Consider the following 10338-nt stretch of genomic DNA (forward strand, 5'->3'; position numbering starts at 1 on the left):
CTGAGCTGAAAACTGGCAAGGCCCCTGGGCCAGATTTGGTCCCTGTTGAGGCTATAAAGCTTCATTCTGCATGGTGGGCAGGGATTTTAGCTAAAACGTTCGACGCAATAAATGCCACAGGCTTAATACCAGGAATGTGGAAGGAGGCCATTATAATTCCTATCTACAAAAAAGGCCCTCCCGGTGACCCAGGGAATTATCGGAATATCAGTCTGCTATCGGCCGTTGGGAAAATATATGCCCGTTTTTTGCTGGCAAGGCTGTTGAAGTGGTCAGTTGAGGCTGACCTGATTGGACATGAGCAAGCAGGATTTAGATTAAACCGATCCACAACAGACCAGGCAATTATTCTTTATCACTTAGCCCGGAAATACTCGACACCTCGACGGGGCCAACTCTGCGCAGCTTTCATAGATCTGAAAGCTGCGTTTGATAGTATTCCGAGGAAATTACTATGGGATAAACTTGCCTGTTGGGGAATAGATAGAAGGCTATTGTGGCTTATCTCCCAACTTCATGCCGGGTCCGTGGCCAGGGTGAGATTATCCCCTGCTGGAGATCTGACTAACCCAGTGCCAGTAAATAAGGGTGTACGCCAGGGTTGTATTTTAGCGCCTCTTCTTTTTAATTTATTTATCAGTGATATGAGGAACCCATTAGCTGACTCACAAAAATTTATCCACTCCCCTCGTATAGCAGATTACCGCTGTCCTTTACTTCTATACGCAGATGATGCGGTACTACTCTCTTACTCCAGAGTGGGTTTAAGGAGGGCACTAAAGATTTTTGCGACATATTGCCATTCTAATCATCTGACTATCAACCATTCCAAGTCCAAAGTACTGATATTTTCAAGGAGTCGAAAACTTTATTCATGGAAACTAGAGGGCACGAAAATCGAACAAGTACATAAATTTAAATATTTAGGAATTTATTTTCAATATAATCTAGGGTGGAAAGCGCACATTGAATATCTTCAAAACAAGACAAAAGCCCTATCACACTCCCTCCTCCGTTTTTTCTACTCTGAGGGGGCCTTATTCATCCCTGCGGCCTTGAAAGTGTATAGCATCAAAGTGATGGCCACAATGGCCTATGCTGCACCTCTATGGGCTGCCTTTGCAAATCTCTCACCTTTAGAGTCACTTCAAAGCCAATTCTTACGCCGACTTCTAAAATTACCAACATGCGTAAGTAATGCGGCTATCCGCTTGGAAATGAAGATCCCCTCAGTGGAGTTAGTTATATGGAGGAGAGTTTTGATTTATTGGATATCCCTATGGCATAAACTCCCGAACCACTATCTCATTCAATGCATGTGGCGAGATGACTTCACCAATTTGTGGTCAGGAAAAATCCATGCCAAATTGCTGTCCTATGAGATCTCGCCCACTGAATTGCTCAAACTGGATCTAAATGTGGCAAAAAGGTGTATAAATCAAAGGCTGGACGATGTGGAGCTATACCAAAATTTCGTAGCTGGTGGTGGAGTCTGCTCACCGTTAAATTTCGGCATAACCCCTATCTACCGCGCTCCGTCCTACTTAACATCGCTTACGGCCGCGTCTCACCGATATGCCTTCATTAGAGCTAGGTTTAATGTCTTTCCAACAAACGTGCTGAGACATAGATTCACTAAGGGCCAAGTCCCTTCAATGTGTGCGTGTGAAATGAAAACATCTGAATCTCTACATCATGTTATGTTTATCTGCCCTTTGTACAGTTCAGCCCGTGCTAGTATACTAAACTCCATAATCCAGCCTATGGCTGACAAATCAGTAGACCCACAGCTGGCCTGGGTTCTTCAAGATGTGGATCCTTATATTACCCTACAGGTTGCTAAATTCCTAACAGCTGTCCTATCGTACAAGAGACGGAATGGAATGTTAGCTGATTATTGATAGTTATAAGAATTTTCTATAATTACATCAGATATTGATTTTAGTGTAATGCCTAATTTTTATTTTTATGTTTTTAATCTTAATTTTTAAACTTTTCTTGTGAATGACTAATATCTGTCCTTCTGAGTTGAGAACTGTGTTGTACTGCTTGTGGCTTGTACGAGTCCGCTGTTTTATTTGATTTGATTTGTTTTGCTGTGTTGTGTTATATGATGGGCGTAAAGCCGAATAAACATTTTGATTGATTGAACCGGCAGAAAATATTTTTTTGAATAAATCCCTAAGCCCCGGGGTCACAATTTCAGCAAAAATCTGACTTTTGGCAATTCACTCAAAAATGGTGCCAAAAGCTTGAAAATGCTCTCCTGAAAGGTTTGGCACTTGAAACAGAAGGCTTTTTATCACAGGACAAGAAATCAGCCCTCAAAAACTTAACCGGCAGAAAATATTTTTTTGAAAAAATCCCTAAGCCCCGGGGTCACAATTTCAGCAAAAATCTGACTTTTGGCAATTCACTCAAAATGGTGCCAACCAGTAGCAAATGCTCCCCTGAAAGCTTTGGCGATGGAAACAGAAGGCTTTTTATCACAGGACAAGAAATTAGCCCTCAAAAACTTAAAATGTTGCCAAAAGCTTGAAAATGCTCTCCTGAAAGGTTTGGCACTTGAAACAGAAGGCTTTTTATCACAGGACAAGAAATCAGCCCGCAAAAATTTAACCGGCAGAAAAATATTTGCTTGAAAAAATCCCTAAGCCCCGGGGTCACAATTTCAGCAAAAATCTGACTTTTGGCAATTCACTCCAAAATGGTGCCAAAAGCTTGAAAATGCTCTCCTGAAAGGTTTGGCACTTGAAACAGAAGGCTTTTTATCACAGGACAAGAAATCAGCCCTCAAAAACTTGACCGGTAGAAAACATTTTTTTGAAAAAATCCCTAGCCCCGGGGTCACAATTTCAGCAAAAATCTGACTTTTGGCAATTCTCTCAAAAATGGTGCAAACCGGTTCCAAATGCTCCCCTGAAAGCTTTGGCGTTGGAAACAGAAGGCTTTTTATCACAGGACAAGAAATCAGCCCTCAAAAACTTAACCGGCAGAAAATATTTTTTTGAAAAAATCCCTATGCTCCGGGGTCACAATTTCAGCAAAAATCTGACTTTTGGCAATTCACTCAAAAATGGTGCCAAAAGCTTGAAAATGCTCTCCTGAAAGGTTTGACACTTGAAACAGAAGGCTTTTTATCACAGGACAAGAAATCAGCCCTCAAAAACTTAAACGGCAGAAAATATTTTTTTGAAAAAATCCCTAAGCCCCGGGGTCACAATTTCAGCAAAAATCTGACTTTTGGCAATTCACTCCAAAATGGTGCCAACCGGTTGCAAATGCTCCCCTGAAAGCTTTGGCGATGGAAACAGAAGGCTTTTTATCACAGGACAAGAAATCAGCCCTCAAAAACTTGACCGGTAGAAAACATTTTTTTGAAAAAATCCCTAAGCCCCGGGGTCACAATTTCAGCAAAAATCTGACTTTTGGCAATTCACTCAAAAATGGTGCCAAAACCTTGAAAATGCTCCCCTGAAAGCTTTGGCGATGGAAACAGAAGGCTTTTTCTCACAGGACAAGAAATCAGACCTCAAAAACTTAACCGGCAGAAAATATTTTTTTGAAAAAATCCCTAAGCCCCGGGGTCACAATTTCAGCAAAAATCTGACTTTTGGCAATTCACTCAAAAATGGTGCCAAAAGCTTGAAAATGCTCTCCTGAAAGGTTTGGCACTTGAAACAGAAGGCTTTTTATCACAGGACAAGAAATCAGCCCTCAAAAACTTAACTGGCAGAAAATATTTTTTTGAAAAAATCCCTAAGCCCCGGGGTCACAATTTCATCAAAAATCTGACTTTTGGCAATTCACTCCAAAATGGTGACAAAAGCTTGAAAATGCTCTCCTGAAAGGTTTGGCACTTGAAACAGAAGGCTTTTTATCACAGGACAAGAAATCAGCCCTCAAAAACTTAACCGGCAGAAAATATTTTTTTGAAAAAATCCCTAAGCCCCGGGGTCACAATTTCAGCAAAAATCTGACTTTTGGCAATTCACTCAAAAATGGTGCGAAAAGCTTGAAAATGCTCTCCTGAAAGGTTTGCCACTTGAAACAGAAGGCTTTTTATCACAGGACAAGAAATCAGCCCTCAAAAACTTAACCGGCAGAAAATATTTTTTTGAAAAAATCCCTAAGCCCCGGTGTCAGGGGTTTAGGAGCAGAGGCACGGGCAAGGGAGGAAACAGAGAGCGAAGGGGAGGAGGCAGAAGAAAAGATGAGTGATGACGATGACCCGAGATCTCCTAGTCTTTCCAGTGAATCAGAGGATTCACAGAAAGGAGCACCAGTGGCCAGGGCAAGGGGGGAGTCTAGGGGGGCACCCCAGGAAGATAGAGCCAGAGGGGACTCAGGGGGGAGCAGCTGGAAATCGGGACCAGCGTCACCGCCAGGAAGCAGGGAAGAGGAAAGGAGCCAGGGGGGAAGCGCTGGCAGCTCACCACAGGAGGGAGGGCATGAGTCAGGAGTGGCCACACCTCCATCGGGGAGCGAAGAAACGGTTAAGAGGAAAGTGGAAGGTTGGGCGCGCGCGCCAAGTTCAAATGCAGAGGAAGGCGGCGCAGTAAGCAGCCCCGAAAGGGAACCAGGTCCTAAAGCCCGGCGCAAGGAGGCAGGAGGGTCCGGGTCAGCGTCAGAAGAATCCCGGAAGGAAGAAGCCCCGGGGGGTAGAGGGACCCAGAGGAGGACAGTCAGGCGGAAAAGGTGGAGCAAGGCTAGGATATTAAGTTGGTGCACACGGGGCGGAGACTCAGACGGAGCTTCGCCGATCTAGCTACTAGACGTAGAGTTGCGCGCAGCAGCGTGAGAATGGAAACTGTAATTCAATAAAGACTTTTACTTAATGATCGCTGGCTAGCGTGATCCTCTGTGAGCTAGGATCTTCAAGCAGCTCTGACAGTAAGCTCCGTCTCACGATTGTGGGCATCTACAGCCTCGAGGAGGGGAGAGAAACAGGTGCCTACTAGCGAGCTCACGAACGGCAGACGACATGACGGCTGAGCAGCAGATAGAGGAACTCAGAAAAGCAGTGGCACAACTGAATGCCGAGGCTCTCGCATCCAGGAAGAGAGAGGAGGAAGCAGCTGCCGCCTGCAGGGATCTCCAGGTCAGGTTAGACGTGCTGACAAAGCAGACACCCCGGCAGGAGGGAATTGGGTTGGCGAGACAGACAGGCGGGCTGGTCTCTCACTTCGATGGGAACCTGCAACAGTATCCCAACTTTAGAGCCGACGTACTATGCGCACTGCAACTGCTGCATAAAGACTTTAGAGATGAGCAAGAGAGAGTGGGATTCATCATGTCCCATTTGCATGGGGATGCTAGAGCATGGCTACGCAATTTATGGAGAGATAAGGATCCGGCGCTCCAGAATGCAGATGCCTTTATTAAAGCGATGGATGGGTGTTTTTTATCAAGTATTGACGTGGATCTTGCACGGAAGGAGGTGCATGGGCTGAGACAAGGGAGGGCCAGCGTCAGGCAGTATCATGCCCGCTTTTTCGCCTTGGTCAGTGCCCTGGAATGGGACAGAGATTCGGCTCCGGTAAGAGACCTCTTTTGGGAGGGGCTGCACAACTCGATTAAAGATGAGATCGCGAGGGGGGAGAGACCCCGAACCACCCAGGAGGTCGTTCAGAGGGCACTGGCAGTGGGGGTGAGGCTGGAAGGACGTCCGTGGAGCAGGGACGAAGGGCGTGGAGGGCGCGAACCAGCCAGGGGCCCCTCCTTCCTTCCCAGAGAAGCAGCGCGGGCGCAATCCACGCCTCCGCCAGGAGGAGGAGCCGAACCTATGGAGGTTGGAGGTGCAAGGGCTCAGTCAGCAACCAGAGCCCTAGCACCGGCAGCAGTGAAAGCGAAGCCTCCTAGAGGGAACAGGAAGTGTTACGTCTGTGAGGAGCCAGGGCATATGGCAAAAGAGTGTCCCCAGAGGCTCCACAAGCTTACTGCAGCCTCGGCAATGGTGACTGCAGCAACGCAGCAAGGGGGACCACAGCAGGGAAACGACGCAGTCTGGCTGGAGGAAGAGGCCCTGGGGCCCAGCCAGACGTGTTAGTGACGCAGTCCCCAGAGGTTTTACAGCCCGTGAACCCCCTCCCGCCCAAACCAGTGGTGAGGCTCACCGCATCTCTCCAGCTGCCCAATGGAATCACCACTGACGTGCCCATCACAGTTGACTCGGGCAGCAACGCGGACTTTATAGGGCAGGACTTTGTCGACAAGCACGCTATACAGTTGCTGCCGGCCACACTGCCCCTGCAGGTTGTCACGGTGGATGGCAGGGAGTTGCTAGGGGGGCAAGTGGTGAAGCAGACGCCGCCCATGGCGATGCGACTTGGAAATCACAAAGAAATCATCAGCTTCAATGTGACTCAACTATCGGATACGCCCATTGTATTGGGAATGAGTTGGCTAGACAAGCACAGCCCAACGCTGGCTTGGTACCAGAGGCAGCTGATCTTCGGCTCTTCCTTTTGTGCTGAACACTGCATCGTGCCCCGGCAGGAAGGAGAGGAAGAGGAGTCACAGCTGCTGCTAGGCACGCTGCAAGCGATTCCCCACAAGTACGCAGAATTTTTGGAAGTTTTCTGCGAGAAGGAGGCAGACAGGCTACCCCCTCACAGACCATATGACTGCAAGATTGACCTGCTGCCGGGGGTGGCGCTGCCTAAGGGGAAACTGTATTCCATGTCAGAGGACGAGCTGCAGGAACTCAAACAGTTCATAGATCATAATTTGGAGCGCGGTTTCATCCGAGAGTCCAAGGCAGCGGGGGGCAGTCCAGTATTCTTTGTTAAAAAGCGAGACACGCCCCAAAAAAGACTGGTCGTGGACTATCGCATTTTAAACAATGGGACCAAGCCGTCGGACTTCCCCATGCCCCGAATCGACGACCTCCTGGCGAAGGTGCGGAAGGGGAAAGTGTTCACCAAGTTAGACCTGCGAGGGGCGTACAACCTCATTCGTATGCGGGAGGGAGATGAGTGGAAGACGGCCATGTTCACGCCACTGGGTACCTACGAATACAGAGTTATGCCCTTTGGATTGCAAAATGGCTCCCACGTTTGTCAAGCTTTCATGCATCACGTGTTGGCGGGACTTCTCTACAAGACGTGCGTCTGTTTCTTAGATGACATCCTGATCTTTTCGGAATCGCAGCAGGAGCATGACAGACACGTCAAGGAAGTGCTGACCAGACTAAAGCAACATAGGCTCTACGCCAAGCTGGAGAAGTGCCAATTTGACCTGACGGAGGTGGATTTTCTGGGCTACAAGTTGTCTGACAAGGGGCTCGCCATGGACAGCGCCAAGGTTCGCGCGGTATTGGATTGGAAGAGTCCACGCAACCGGAAGGAGGTCCAGAGGTTTGTCGGCTTTGCGAACTTCTATCGCAAGTTTATCAAGGGCTTCGCTATGCAGACAGCGGCCATCACAGACACGCTTAGCTCCAAGAAAAAGAAGTTCGTTTGGACAGAGGAGGCGGAGCAGTCCTTTCAGGCACTCAAGCGTCTCTTCGCGTCGGAAGAGCAGCTGCTTCACGTCAACCCCAGCAGGCCGATGAGGGTGGAGACAGACGCCTCGGACAGAGCCGTGGGGGCGGTCCTGCTGCAAAAGGACCAGCAGGGGGTGTGGCGACCGGCAGCGTTTTACTCCAGGAAGCTCAGCAAGTCCGAGCAGAACTACACCATCTGGGACAGGGAGTTGCTGGCCATTCATGCAGCGTTCAAAGCGTGGAGGCACTTCCTGATCGGCGCCAAGCACACGGTGCAGGTTTGCACGGACCACAAGAATCTGGAGCACTGGCGCACGGCACAGTTCCTAAACCAGAGGCAGATACGTTGGGCTGAGTTTTTTGCGAACTTCGACTTCCGCATAGAGTATGTCCCGGGGGACACTAACATCATGGCGGACGCCCTCTCCCGTAAGCCACAGTATCTGGAGGACGCAACGCCAGCGGCCGCCATGCACATCTTCGCACCAACAGTATGGGCGTGCGCCGCGGCCACCGTGGACCTGGAGGCGGTGCGACGAGCGTTGCAGGATGACTCCTTCGCGCAAGCAAAGATGGCAGAGGTGCAAAGGGGCACGGCTGCGGCCGACGGTTTCCAGCTACGAGATGGATTGCTCATCCGTAAAGGGGCCATCTACGTGCCGGGAGACGACCTTCGCGCCAAGGTGCTGCAGCAGCTGCACGACGCGCCCACGGCCGGGCACTTTGGCAAGGAGAAGACGGTGGAATTAGTAGCCAGGGATTTCTGGTGGCCTGGAATGAGAGGGGAGGTCGCAGACTACGTGGCGAGGTGTGACACCTGCCAGAGGGCCAAACCAGTGCACAAACCGCCGGCCGGACTGTTGGAACCGCTGCAAACTCTGGTCGAACCTTGGGAAAGGGTGGCCCTGGACTTTGTCACGGATCTGCCCAGCTCGAGGGGCAAGACGGCAGTGCTGGTGGTGGTAGACCTGTTTTCCAAGATGGCGCATTTCATTCCGTGTGCTAAGGTGGCCACGGCGGAGCAAACCGCCAAACTGTTCATAGACCACGTGTTCAAGGTTCACGGTCTGCCACGGTCTATTCTGTCCGACCGGGGGCGGCAGTTCATCTCGAATTTCTGGCAGAAGCTGATGGGCTTCCTGAACGTCAAGATCAACCTGGCGTCGGCGAGACACCCGCAGACCAACGGGCAAGCGGAGCGGGTCAATGCCATCATGCAGCAGTACCTGAGATGTTATGCAAATCAACAGCCTGCGACGTGGGTGGATTACCTGCCGCTTGCCGAGTTCGCCTACAACAACACGAAGCACGTGTCCACGGGGGTCACGCCGTTCTTCGCCAACAACGGGAGGCACCCCAGAACCTTCCCGGGACTGGAAAGAATGGGAGAGGGGGAGCCGCAGACAGCAGATGCGTTCGCGTCGGAGCTGCAGGAAGTCCACGATCAGCTGAGGCGCCACCTGGAGCTGGCCAAGCACGCATACAAGGTACAAGCGGACAAGCACAGAAGGGTTGGCGAAGAGCTCCACGTGGGAGACTGGGTTTGGTTAGCAGCCCACGCAGTGCCGGCCAGGTCGTTGGCCAAGAAGAAACTAGGGCATAAACAACTGGGGCCCTACCAAGTCGAAGAGCAGGTCAACCCGGTAGCGTTCAGACTGGCACTTCCGGAGGGTTCCAGAATGCATCCGGTATTCCACAGATCGGTGCGCACTCCCTACAAGGCACCGCACAGGTTCCAGGAACCCGGAACGGCGCCGAGTCCAGTCAGAGACAGAACAGGGCACGCGGGAGTGGCACAGAAGGAGCGCATCAACGAAGTCACGGAGATTTTGGACTCCAGATGGGGGGAAGAGGGGGTAGAATACTTTCTCGCCAAGGAGGGCACCCCGGCCAGTGCGAACAGCTGGGTGCCGGGCTACGCCTTGGACGAACCTCTCCTCAAAGACGAGTTTCATGCCCTCTTCCCCCATAGACCTATGCCAGCAGACTTTTTCGACGACTGGCTTTTCACGCCCACGCTTTCGGCCAGCACTTTCCGGGGGTTCGACTCCGACGAGGACCCGACACAAGACGTCCATTCCCCGGAGGGGTCACCCTCGGGATCTGCATCAGAACCCTCGTATTGGTGGGACGATAGACCAGAGGAGCAGTTCCGCAGACGGTGGCTGGAAGGCCCAGGACGAGCAACACCGCCAGGAGGAAGTGAGGGAGAGACGGACATGGACGTTTTCGGGGACGACCCTGGTTTCGAGCACGGCGGCACAGAGATGGAAGCGGAGGTGACCGTTGTCGACGAGAGCAGGGAGGAAGACCCGCGAGACTTCAGATGGAGACCCGCCACGGGAAGCGACCGATATCCGACGTTCGTCCCTTTGCAACAGCAGCCCCCAGCTCCAGCACCGGAAGGAGGGGAGGGGGGAATGGGGGGCTTCGAGGGGGGGATGGATGTCAGGGGTTTAGGAGCAGAGGCACGGGCAAGGGAGGAAACAGAGAGCGAAGGGGAGGAGGCAGAAGAAAAGATGAGTGATGACGACGACCCGAGATCTCCTAGTCTTTCCAGTGAATCAGAGGATTCACAGAAAGGAGCACCAGTGGCCAGGGCAAGGGGGGAGTCTAGGGGGGCACCCCAGGAAGATAGAGCCAGAGGGGACTCAGAGGGGAGCAGCTGGAAATCGGGACCAGCGTCACCGCCAGGAAGCAGGGAAGAGGAAAGGAGCCAGGGGGGAAGCGCTGGCAGCTCACCACAGGAGGGAGGGCATGAGTCAGGAGTGGCCACACCTCCATCGGGGAGCGAAGAAACGGTTAAGAGGAAAGTGGAAGGTTGGGCGCGCGCGCCAAGTTCAAATGCAGAG

The 10338-nt window shown here is 51.3% G+C and overlaps 1 long non-coding RNA gene across 1 annotated transcript; it reads left to right on the top strand.

Moving 5' to 3' along the window:
• The first annotated feature begins 245 nt into the window (after positions 1-245).
• LOC310711205 lies at positions 246-2144 on the top strand. The gene is made up of 2 exons (XR_014528381.1): positions 246-1190; positions 1224-2144. It is a non-coding gene; the product is annotated as an uncharacterized lncRNA (long non-coding RNA).
• Positions 2145-10338: the final 8194 nt, after the last annotated feature.

This window comes from Podarcis liolepis, assembly GCF_965112155.1.
Source record: "Podarcis liolepis genome assembly, chromosome: 7".
NCBI lineage: Eukaryota > Metazoa > Chordata > Lepidosauria > Squamata > Lacertidae > Podarcis > Podarcis liolepis.